This window comes from Dendrobates tinctorius, unplaced genomic scaffold, assembly GCF_039654945.1.
Source record: "Dendrobates tinctorius isolate UK_male_01 unplaced genomic scaffold, ASM3965494v1 ptg000022l, whole genome shotgun sequence".
NCBI classification, from domain to species: Eukaryota; Metazoa; Chordata; class Amphibia; order Anura; family Dendrobatidae; genus Dendrobates; species Dendrobates tinctorius.
Window position 1 is genome coordinate 34,245,344 of NW_027361690.1, and position 8,839 is coordinate 34,254,182.

The window sequence follows — 8,839 nt, forward strand, 5'->3', positions numbered from 1 at the left end:
ATCTCAAAAACCTGCACTGGGATCATGACAGAAGACCTGCTGCACAAAGTCTCCTCTTAACAGTTGTTGTAGAGATGTGTCTGCTGCTAGAACTCTGTGTGGCATTGACCTGGTCTCTAATCTGAGCTGCTGTTAACCTGCGATTTTTGAGGCTGGTGACTCGGATGAACTTATCCTCCGCAGCAGAGTTGACTCTTGGTCTTTCTTTCCTGGGGCGGTCCTCATGTGAGACAGTTTCTTTGTAGCACTTGATGGTTTTTTCCACTGCACTTGGGGATGCTTTCAAAGTTTTCCCAATTTTTCGGACTGACTGACCTTCATTTCTTAAAGTAATGATGGCCACTCGTTTTTCTTTACTTAGCTGCTTTTTTCTTGCCATAATACAAATTCTAACAGTTTATTCAGTAGGACTATTAGATATGTATCCACCAGACTTCTGCACAACACAACCCCATTTATAAGTCAAGAAATCCCACTTATTAAATGTGACAGGGCACACCTGTGAAGTGAAAACCATTTCCGGTGACAACCTCTTGAAGCTCATCAAGAGAATGCCAAGAGTGTGCAAAGCAGTAATCAAAGCAAAAGGTGGCTACTTTGAAGAACCTAGAATATAAGAGATATTTTCAGTTGTTTCACACTTTTTAGTTAATTATACAATTCCACATGTGTTAATTCATAGTTTTGATGCCTTCAGAGTGAATCTACAATTTTCAAAGTCATGAAAATAAAGAAAACTCTTTGAATGAGAAGGTGTGTCCAAACTTTTGGTCTGTACTGTACATTGTGAAAAATAAATATGGTATGAATAACATCTTGCTTCTTAGAAATACATTTTGCTATATATATTGCAAGGGTATTGAACAAAAATGGGCAGGCACGCTATGTGACTGCAGAATCAGAACATTTGTATGATGAGCACACTGTCCCTATTTGAGCAGATAATTATGTGACATTGAAGTGAATTGAGAGAAGCTGGATATTGCATAAAGTAAATGCAATTATGCAGATCACATGAAGTTTATTTTATTTATTTTTTTTACATGTGATTTCTTATTTTGGCAATACCAGGGAATTCGGATAGTGGGTGCACCACACACTGACATAATTTAGCAATCTGCAGTCACATTGAGTGACTGTAGACTCTTCAGGGCCGAACTGGCCATCTGGCAATTCTGGCAAATTGGGCCTGCCTGGTCATGGGCTGCCTTGTTAGTTACATTGTTAACAGAATCGGTGTTCTCAAGACATCCATATTGTTAAGAGTTGTGATGGAGCACAAAGTCGCTGGCTCTGTCACTTACCCCAACATGCCACTAGTATCATTAGAAATATTGGTCTTGTAGTAAATCTTCCTTTCCTACATCCAGGGTAATATTAGTAATATATTCCATCTGGTGCTTGGGGATGGGGACAGCATGGGCCTGTGTGATTTCAAATGCTAGGGCTGAATTTCAGCCCCAGTCCGTACCTGAGACTCTTGTCCCAAACCTGGACCATACCTTTAACCCCGTGCCTACACAGCCGATTTTTATTTTTCTCTCCCCTTCTCCAATGCGCCATCATTTTTTTTTCTTTTTCTGGTGACATAGCCATGTGAGGGCTTGTTTTTTGCTGGACAAGTTGTAGTTTTGAATGACGCTATTTATTTTTACATACAATGTACTGATGAATGGGAAAAAAATTTCAAGTGGGATGAAATGGTAAAAAAAATGCAAATATGCAATGGTGTTTTGGTTTTACAATATTCATTATTGTTACAGTATTCATTTATCACATTTTGTTTATGTGGAAATGGCAGAATGACATGGTAAATGGGTGTGACTAGGTGGTGCGGTTGAGTGCATGGCCGAAAATCTTGCCGTGGCTCGTGTAGCATTCCACATGATTTGTCCCGCGTTTTCTGTTTGGAAAGTTGGGATGTTTGGTTTCAGCGCTTTTCTACATTGATTATAATGAACTTCTGTTCTGTTAGGTTTAACCCAGAATTAGTCTATGAACCTGCTGCTTCTTAGTAACAGTAATCTTCATGAAGCTGCCAAAACCAAGAGTTAGACAACCCATTATTGCCCAAGGAAAGGGTCATGCTTCATTCGTAGGGCAAATACTGTTCCAGACATGAGCTATTTAGGATACATACTAATATTAATGTATCTTTTATTTGAGTATTACTGTAGATAATGTACTAATTTGTCCGGAACACTTCTCGCTTTCCCAACACACTCTGGGATGTCAATCAGGGTGGGCCAGATACCAGAGTACCTATGGAACAAGAGGTAGCCCACAAGCCCATACGCTCACATTAAATATCCACTTTAAACATACTGAACGAGCAATTAGTGATCATACAGTGATAATTAAAAGCAGGATTGATATTACTCTCATAGCATCTTGGAGGGGTAAATCCTGCTGCTAGGTTCCCTTTAAACAAATGATTGAATAGTTTTACACTTAAATTAAAATCACAGAGAAAGAGGTCTTATTATTTTCAGAATTTTATACCTCCTGGTATACCACTGTGGAGTTATTCAAATGAATAGCCGAGGCTGGGCAAGCATTCAAATATATTATGCCAAAATATACACAAATACCATGCAAATGCTAAAATGTTTTATGAATAATATCAACTTTTTTCGGACATTAAAATAAAAATCTACCAATCCCATTGTGCAGGTATCAAACATTGAATATGAAAAAAATCTCTCTTTTTTTGTCCGTGAGTCTTTCCAATTGGTACTGCTGACTCTTAGGTTAGATTCAGATTCACACGAGCGTAAACATGAGGCTGTGTGCACACGTTGCATTTTTTTTTGCATTTTCGCTGTGTTTTTCCGCTGTGGAATCGCCGCAAAAACGCAAAAAAATGCATCCCATGGGATTCTGCAATGCTGTGCTAATGCTGCGGATTTTTCTGCTGCGGAATCGCATAGCGGAAAAATAAGTAGCATGCCCTTTCTTTTTGCGGAATTGCGGCGATTCCGCACCCATAGGAATGCATTGATCAGCTTACTTTTCACATGTGGCTATGCCCACCATGCGCAAAGTAAGCAGATCATGTGCGGATGGTACCCAGGGCCTGGAGGAGAGAAGACTGTCCTCCAGGCCCTGGGCACCATAATCTTGTAAAAAATAGAATAAAAATAAAAATAGTGGTATACTCACCCTCTGGCGGCCCACAGAGTCCTTCTCGCCTCTCACCACACTCCCGACATCTTCCGGTCCCAGTAATGCTTTGCGCGAATGACCGACATTGATGTCGCGCTCTCGAGAGCGTGACATCATCTCTAGTACTTCCCGCAAAGCATTACTGGGACCGGAAGATGCCGGGAGAGCCGCCGAGCAGATCCCGGGCCGTCGGAAGGTGAGAATAACAATATTTTTTATTTTTTGCATTATTTTAACATCCTACCTATTGCATCTCCAAGTGATGCTAATCGCTAGGAAAGCGCAAGCATTCAGCAGGCGAAGAACGCTTGCAAAATGCTTGTTTTCCATGGGAAAAACACATGTGAATTCGCATGCGTTTTACCCGCGGCGGGAGTGCGGAAATGTTGTGGAAATTTCCTCCGCATTTCTGCAACATGGGTACTTAGCCTAATTGTTCCGAGTTTCATCCCGAAAAGTGAATCAATTTTTGTTCTCACTTATCATCCAGGAGCAGTTCATATGCAATCTGTTCTTTTTTTACAGAAGCAACAATTACTCATTTACAAGACATTTATAGTTTCCTATGTTGAAGAATCGCAATGTAACTGTAAAAGATAGTTGCAATACTGTTTCTCTGTACAGCATCACTTTTTTGGCTTTTTTGCGCTCCCATAGACTTGAATGGGTGAGATTCATCCAACTCATGAAAGAAACTAGTGAATGCTGCGATTTTCATTTTTTCACACTCCGATTTGGTCAGCCAAAAAATATTGCTCATGTGCCCATCCTTGTTGAATAACATTGATCCCATTTTTTTGCGGTCAGCACGTGGACCAAAAATATGGTTGAGTGGACTAGCCCTTAATTTAAAAAAATGGTTTCCCCTGGTATTCTAGACTGTAAAGAAATTCAAGATCTCAATAGGGTCTTATCCAGGTTAAAAGTTTGATGAATGAAAGGTAAAACCGCTCATCTTGTGTGACCCAACACTTAAACATCTCAAAGACCTGACGCAGCATCTTCCATAAAATATCAATGAAAGTCACCAGTTTGAAAGTGTTCCTACATTCTCTGGACTTATAACTAGAGTTGAGCGAATTTGTTCGGATTCGGTTTCAAATACGGCAGCGAATATTGTTTTTCCAATATTCATCGAACACAGCTGAACGTCATTAGAGTCAATGGGAATAGAAATTACCGAATATGATCATCAAACATACATTCGGCACGAACAGGGTACCAATATGACACGAATATGTCAAATTCAGATTCGGGGACAAAAGCCGAACAAATCCGCTCAACTCTACTTATGATACGCGTTATAGTACATAAATAGATAAAGTAGTATTTTTGTATGGTTGTCCAGAGGAACGAGTCAGTGGACTCTGAAACGCGTTGACAACAAGTCTGCAATTTTATCTATTTATCTACTATAACTCGTGTCAGAGAGCGCAGAAACACTTCCAATCTGGTTACTCTTTCTCATACTCTAGACGATATTCACAACATTGCGTAAAATTTCTTTGTCACTAGAGAGAAGGGAATCACGCTGTATTTAATTGTACGTAAAAAAAAACAACAACAAAGGTAAAAAATATGTCAACTTTATAAAAGCTGTAACATTATTACTTGTTCTACAGCAACAGTTTGTATACCTCACAATGATTTTCTGTTCTGCGGCTGGTGCACGATCAGCAGCGTCCCCGGTTTATATAGAAAGAGGCCTTTCTTTGGTTGCTCTTAATTAAAAAATAACACAGGACAAACTGCTGCTACTGGAAATGGAAAACATCTGGCAAACTCTTCCACTTTATAAGTCACTAAAAACGATGAAAAAAAAGGACTTACCATTGCCAAGAATATTGAATATCTTCTTTACAGATTCATTAACACAAAGTTATTCCCAAGGATAAAAGTGAGCGGCCGGTCCATGTTCCTGAGTGAAGAGCCTGGAACTCCTGGGTGGATTTCCCTCCTCTGCTGCTGAACACATCCACAGCAAGCTCCACTTTTTTTCTTCCCTCTGCAGTGACTGAGTAGCTTGCCAGTAAATCATAATTGCCTGAGTCTCCGCATTTTAAATACCGCCCAGTGAGACAGATGTGCATAAAAGAGATGCTATTTCACTGAATGAAACCGCTTTGGTCATAACCTTTTTTTTTTTTTTTCCTGCACCGCGAGGAAACATGAAAAAAAAAACTTTCCCTTCGACATTCAAGAGTTTCTGGTCTGTTATAGAAGCACACGTCCAAGGTTACATGGCGACATAACTGGTAACGTTACGCTTCCAACCATACTGCCAGTGAGGGGTTAAGCCACTTTTTTTTTCTTTAAGTCCTCCAAGCGGCTTGTTAGCTGGCTGTTTATATAGTCCTGTACTGCAAACACATTAGCTATACTTCATGCCTAAAATTAAAATGAATCATTTAGATTTTTTTTTTTTTAAAGGAAAGAAAAGTTCTCTCTGCTTGCTTTACCAGGAAGAAAACGCCTTTCATAAAGTGTTTCCAAGCTGCTAGAGGGTGAATAATGTCTGTGTGGAGACTATTCAGAAAAAAAAAAAAGCAAAATGACGTGACGGGGACAGAACGCTTTACTGCCTCTAGTAAAAATATAAGACAGTGCTCAGTGACATAGAGCACAACCATTTGTCAGTAATTTAATGCTACTATTTTAGTACATCAGCTATCTCTGTGTGACAAAGATACATTGTACAGCGCTTTATTTTAGACTGCCTGGGGTAAATAAATTGCTAAAATATTACTGCTTTATCTGTGTCATTGCGTAATGAATAATATACTGTATATTACTACAAAGCAACAATGTTATAAACTGTGTAAGGAATAGAGACAATCTATTTATTGAAAGGGAATCTGTCAGCAGGTTTTTGCTAACCCACATAAGAGCAGAGACCTTGATTTCAGTGATGTGTCACTTACTGGTCTGTGTTTTGCTTTGCCTCCTGCCCCCTAGTCAACTGCTCTTTGTAACCCCGCCCATATCACTGATTAGCATCTTTCTGTCACTCAGAGGTGTGAGCGCATTATACGGGGATCAGCATTCTGGGCACTGCTAGGTCTGCAGTAGAGAAAATTGTAATTCAGGGTCTCTGGTCCTACATTGTGCTGCTGTCAGATAACATAGGAAAAAGCTGCTGATAGATTTCCTTTAAAGAGTAACAGTCTTTTTATTTTATAGTTCATTCATCAATAATATCCATGAAAAAACAACTTATAATATAAGTAATATTAGTAATCTATTACTTACCGTATATACTCGAGTATAAGCCGATCTGAGTATAAGCCATGGCACCTAATTTTGCAACGGAAAACTGGGTAAGCTTATTGACTCGAGTATAAGCCTAGTATCCATTTTCTCCTCATCCCTGTCCTGGTATGTGTGACTCCCCCCATCCTGTCCTTGCATGCGTGGCTCCCCCCGTTCTTATCCTGGTATGAGTGGCTCCCCCGTCCTGTCCTTCTATGCGTGACTCCCTCCGTCCTGTCCTGGTATGCATGGCTCCCCCCGTTGCTGTCCTGGTATGCGTGGTTCCCCCCTTCGCTGTGCTGGTATGCGTGGCTTCCCCCATAGCTGTCCTGGTATATGTGGCTTCCCCCCGTAGCTGTCCTGTTTTGCGTGGCTCCCCCCGTAGCTGTCCTGGTATGTGTGGCTCCCCCTCCCATCCTTGTATGCATGTTTCCTATTACAAAAAAGAAAAAAAACAAACATCCTACTTACCCTCCAGTGTGCCCTGGCAGCACCTCGTTCCGGCTTCCAGCAGCTCTTCCTGTGCTGACCGATCACGTGGCACCGCTCATTAAGGTAAAGAATATTCCCTCCACGCCTATGGGAGTGGAGATGCCCGCATATTTCTTACATTAATGAGTGGTGCCATGTGATCGTTCAGCACAGGAAGAGCTGCTGGAAGCCAGCACCAATGAGATGCTGCAAAGAGGCCGGGACCAGCGAGATGCAGGGCACGCTGGAGGGTGAGTAGGATGTCTTCTGGAAGCCGGTGGCTGTGGCTGTCACTGTACGCTTTATAAGAGAAATGAATATTCATTTCTCTTTAGCAGTAGCACAGTATTTAGCCACAGCCGCCGGCTCCTGCACCTATGACCCGCTACTCTGCCGCTCCCCTAACCCACCGGATTTCTGGGACAATTGACTCGTGTATATACCGAGGGGGGCGTTTTCAGCACAAAAAAATGTGCTGCAAAACTCGACTTATATATGAGTATATATGGTATATTATAATAATAATAATATTAGCAATATATCTTATAAGAAAAATGTGTTTATTTTCCCTTCTAGTCTGATCTTTCACACTCGGATCGTTGGTAATATCTGTATTTAGTGGAGATAAATGACAGTTTGTGCTTATAAGATTCTATAATGAGCCAAGGAGCTAGAAGCAGACACAGAATATTTGCTCCAAGTTCTCCTGAAACGACAGTTACAATTTACCATAGAACGTTATGAACACAAACTGTCATTTCCTATTTCAGTATTCACTGTAGACAGATTTTGCCTGTCAATTGTAAATGTTCATAATGAATGATCAGGAGGAGAGAGAAGCAGATTTCTCATGTGTACTACTGATTTATGTACAAAAAAAATCTGACACTCTTTAACCCTTTCACGACATATGACGCGCATGTATGCCATATATCATGCCCCTGCCTTTGATGCGGGATTCCGACACTGAGCCCGAATTTTTCACCACACATGACAGCTATTTATACATCCCATATGAGACACCGAAACTGTTGTATACACATCACATAGGAGACACAGACTGCTGTACATACCGTACATCACATGGGAGACACAGAGACTACTGTACATACAACATATAGGAGACACCGAGACTGATGTACATACATCACATAGGAGACACAGAAACTACTGTGTATATATCACATAGGAAGCACAGAGGCTGGAGTATATACATCACTTAGGATACACTGGGGCTTGAGTATATTCATCACATATCGGCTACACCAAAAAAGAAAACGGATGTCACTCACCGGTTAAAATCTTCTTTATTCCAATACTTTAAAACATCGGCCTAGAGAGGATGGGAGCGGGAGTGGAAATGATGACAGCCGTTTCGCGCTGCAGTAGCGCTTCTACTGGTCTCACTGGTGAGATCATCCCCTCGTCCCTCATAGAACAGGTGGCTAAGGAAGCACACGAGAAGGGAGCACACTTCGGGATGGAAAAAACATTCCAGTGGCTGCAAGGGTTGTTCTACCATCCCCACATGAGGACCGTCGTGGAGGAAGTATGTCAGCAGTGCCGAAATTGTGAACTAGTTAAGCCGCCGGAACAGCGAGCCCCTATAGAAATGGTGAGGTCCTCCACACCCATGGAGTTACTGGCCATAGACTATTTGACGATTGGTCCAGCACACCAGGGCTATGAACATTGCCTTGTGATGATCGACCACTTTTTCAAATTTGCTGCGATCACATCGACTCGGGACCAGACTGCAGAATCTGCGGCCTATGCTATCTGTAAACATTTCATTCAAGTGTACGGGTGTCCCAAGCGAATCCATTCGGATCAAGGAGCCTGCTTCCTGGGAAAGGTGATGGAGGAGTTGCATCAGCTGTACAAAATCGATAAGTCTCGGACCACCCCTTACCATCCACAGGGGAACGGAGCTGGTGAGAGATTCAACTGCACC

The 8,839-nt window shown here is 41.5% G+C and overlaps 1 protein-coding gene across 1 annotated transcript in view; it reads right to left on the minus strand.

Annotated features, from left to right (window-relative positions):
- IL16 (interleukin 16) overlaps positions 1-5,614 on the minus strand; it is a 184,120-nt gene extending 178,506 nt beyond the window's left edge. The window contains exon 1 of the mRNA XM_073568576.1: positions 4,996-5,614. The gene's annotated coding sequence lies outside the window, so the exon portion shown is untranslated. The remainder of the gene's footprint in view (positions 1-4,995) is intronic.
- Positions 5,615-8,839: the final 3,225 nt, after the last annotated feature.